This window comes from Miscanthus floridulus, chromosome 8 (assembly GCF_019320115.1).
Source record: "Miscanthus floridulus cultivar M001 chromosome 8, ASM1932011v1, whole genome shotgun sequence".
NCBI lineage: Eukaryota > Viridiplantae > Streptophyta > Magnoliopsida > Poales > Poaceae > Miscanthus > Miscanthus floridulus.
The window spans coordinates 230,239,620-230,243,547 of NC_089587.1; the positions used below are offsets into that span (position 1 = coordinate 230,239,620).

Here is a 3,928-nt window from a genome sequence, read left to right on the forward strand (position 1 = left end):
GACTGGCGAGGCACGTCGTGACGCGGCATGGGCATGGGCCACTACTGGGCCACATGGTCATACGCGAGCGAGCGCGGGTGTAGGGCGACAGCGTGGGCCGACTGCGGCTGCTCGGCTGGGCCACTTTGACCTTTTCCTTTTTCTCCCCTTTTCTAAACCCTTTTCTATTTTCTATTTCCCATTCTATGCTATACCTTGGGCTCCTATGCATGTATACATGTGTTGCCAAGCATGTACACATCCTTATGGGGTCCACTAGGGGTCAACTAGGGTATTAGGGTCAGTGCCAAGGGTTGGCAACACACACACAAGTTTATTAAAAGGTTTAGTTGCTTTTATTACATCACATAAAATTATGAAGAAGCAACTCACAAGTTGTTTAATATGAAAATGCTCAACATGCTAACTTGGGATCCACTTGTGCAACTATATGGGTGATTTCCTAGTGTGCACACTCATCAGGCATGGGTTTTGTTAGAAAAAAATTTAAGTTCAGATTTTTGGTTATAGGAAAACCTGGGTTGTTACACACTTGCTCTGAAGTCACAGACAGCTTCTTCGAATATGTGAGGTCCAATAGTGATGGGGAGGATAGATCTTCCTAGATCACCTTTGTTTTTAGGTAAGGAATAGTTTATCCACCTTCTTATCAATGGCTCCATATAGAAGTATGCTGCATTGTGAATATCGACAAGATTTGTAGTTTCCAGATCTTTCGGTTGCCCTAGAATCTTACATTTATCGATTGGAGGAACAACAGCCGCCAGCTGAGCTATTTGTGATTCTATCATTTTATTAAAGCTATGCTAGTTCTTAATGACAGAGGAGAAGCTATCCATTCTATTGTTTATGTTTTCTAAAATTTTATCATTGGAAGCCAATCTTCTAGATAAGCCCTCCATAATTTTAGCTTGGCCAGAAATGAACTCTCTCAAGGGTGGTTGATTATTGAAATTATTACTTTGATAGTTACCTTGGTAATTCAGCCTCTATTACTGATTCCATCCTTGATTCTGTTGAGGATGATAGTTGTTGTTGTTGATGAAGTTCACATCCTCATGGGTTTCAGGATAATTGTTCCCTAAATGCCTAGTGTTGCCACATTCTTCGCACGTCATGCGGGAATCATGAATGTGCATGACTTCTTGCTTCTCATTGGCTTGGTCCTCAAGTTTCTTTATGAGCAGGTCCATCTTGGCAGACAACATGTCTACCTCCTTGAGTTGATGCATACCTCCACCTCTCTTGCGAGTCTAAAGATGTTCTTCATTCCAACCTTGGTTGGAGGCCATCTTTTTCACGAGAGTTGTTGCACCTAGGATTGTAAGTGATAGGAAAGCACCTCTAGCAGCAACATCCATGTTCTCATAGGTGCTGTTAGTCAACCCTTGGTAGAAAGTCTACATGAGTAGCTAATTCTCCATCCCATGATGAGGACATTCTGATATGTAATCTTAAAAGCGTTCCCATGCCTTAGGGACAGACTCATCATATTGCAGTTGGAACCTTGAGATTCTCCCACGTAGGACGTTGATTTTGCCCGTGGGAAAGAACTTTGCTAGGAAGGCAGTGGAGCAATTTTCTCATGTAGTATTTCTATCTTTGTTGGCATAGAACCATTGCTTCGCCTTCCCCAAGAGCGAGAATGGGAAGAGGCGAAGTAATATGGCACCTCTGGATATTCCTTTGATGGTGAAAGTGCTACAGATCTCTAGGAAGTGTTGGAGATGAGCACTCGCATCTTCATGTGCCTTTCCACAAAATTGGCTGGCTTGCACCATGTTAATGAGAGCTGGCTTGAGCTCAAATTCATTGTCTCCGACATTGATTGCCGGTCTAGTAGGATGTTGGCGTAGTTAGAGCAGTGAATTCACGAAGAGTTGTCAGCCATGGCTTCAAAATCTGGTGTTAAACTTTGCCTTATCTAGTTGTCTTCCGATTCTAAAGCTGGAACTTTCTTGAGTTTAGCTCTAGTTCTCCTGATTAATGCTTCTAGATCTTCAATGTAGTCTGTCGGAAGGTCAAAATTGGTCATACATTACCCTGCATAAGACATAAAAGTAGACAGAACAAGGGTAAGCCCATTTGAGCAGAGGTTAATGGTTATCTTGATCACATCAATAAGTACAAAGTTATTAATATTTCCTTCTTGCCAAGCTATCTTCCCCGGCAACGGCGCCAGAAATGCTTATTGGTATTTATTAACTTGTCACTTGTTTAAGTAGCCACCTAATGTTGTTGACATTTCGTAGCATCACTTTTACTAAGTTGTCATCCCTAGCTATGATGCCAGAAATGCTTGTTAGTGCTGCCTAGTGCCACTTCAAGAATGACACTACGAAGTACTTTAGTATTTTATGTGACTAGAAAGAATATATATATATATATATATATATATGTGTGTGTGTGTGTGTGTGTGTGTGTGTGTGTGTGTAAAGGAATCTATAAGTGCACAGATAATTATATCATTGTAGCACTTCACCCGGGAGTATTTTAGGTATCATTATTTATATTTTACCACAAGAAAGGACGGGTAGTTGGAATGTATTGATAACTTATACATATGATGGAGAGACAAACCATAACTATTACTCTACTCACAAGAGGGGTTAGTCAAGATATATATATATATACATATATATATATGAATGGTAAGCAATAACTAATCATTGATCACTTAGAGTACTCCTTTCTATGGCATTAGCATGGCTAAGTAGAATATTAGAGAATAATTTCTAAGTCATTCTTAATCACAAGTCAAAGCATACGTTGATTAGTGCAATTACACTTAGTAGTCATGGTTAAGATCAACTTCATATCTACATATACGGGATGTTACTAAGAAAGATTAAGAACAAAGCTTATCTTCCTTCGTAACTAGATCCTACTTGTCCTATATTCGAGGAGTGGACTACAAAGGACTCAATGGGAGTGTCACATCCATGATCTACCACATGGCCTAGAATATAGGGTGCATCCCTTGGTAAACAACATATAAGCACCACGCTTACATAATGTCGACCACTCATCCCTGGTACCATGGAGCGAGCGCTATATGAACTTATACTTGAACATGATAATAATCTAACTATACTAAGCATATAATCAAAGTAGACGATGAACATAATAACTAGGAACATGAATAATATTAAAAATAATGTCGAATCAATTGTAGCAAACATATAAATAATAAAAGATACAAAAGAGGGTACAAGGGGATATACCAAGCCACGCTCTTGATCAGATCTAACAGTGCTAACTTTTAGCACTAGCTTTTAGCATGAATAGCCCCACATGACACTCTCACATAAAACTTGAAATGTGTGCAAGAGCTTAGCTCTTGATCAAGAGCTATTTTTTCTCTCTCTTCTATTAAAATATAAAAAATGCTTACAGCTAGCTTAAGAGTCAATTGTTGGAGCTGCCCTAACACTACTACAAAAACTTTACCCGGGCGGACAAAAATGCTTAACCGAGGCAGTTCCTCGGACGAAAGGTCACGGTTAATCGTGGCCTTAACCGAGGTGGTTGCCCTACCCACCTCGGTTAATCGAATAAAAAAAGAAAAAGAAAAGAAAACCCATGGATAAGCTCACGATCCCATCGAGCCCATCCATGCATCGCTTTGACCGTAGCTCGCCGGATCTACTCATTGTCGCAGCCTTTTGTCGGATCCAGGCACCCGATCGCTAGATCCAGGCACCTGCTCACGGGAGAGGGAGGGGGAGGGCAGATCACCATCGAATCTACCTCTAGGGAGCTGCTGTAGGCCCCTCATCATTGATCTATGAGGGGGGAGGGAGGGTGAGAGAGTGAGGGGCATACCTCTTCCACTATCACCAGTCACCGGCGCCGCCCTTGGTCACGCCGCACGGATAAACCTCCCAACCGTGGATCTAGCCTCAAACCGTTGTTCCATATCTGCATC

General features: G+C 41.4%; 1 non-coding gene across 1 annotated transcript; it reads left to right on the forward strand.

Annotated features, from left to right (window-relative positions):
• Positions 1–1,422: 1,422 nt before the first annotated feature.
• LOC136478665 (small nucleolar RNA R71) lies at positions 1,423–1,529 on the forward strand. Its single transcript, XR_010764383.1, has one exon. It is a non-coding gene; the product is annotated as a small nucleolar RNA R71 (small nucleolar RNA).
• The last annotated feature ends 2,399 nt before the right edge of the window (positions 1,530–3,928 follow it).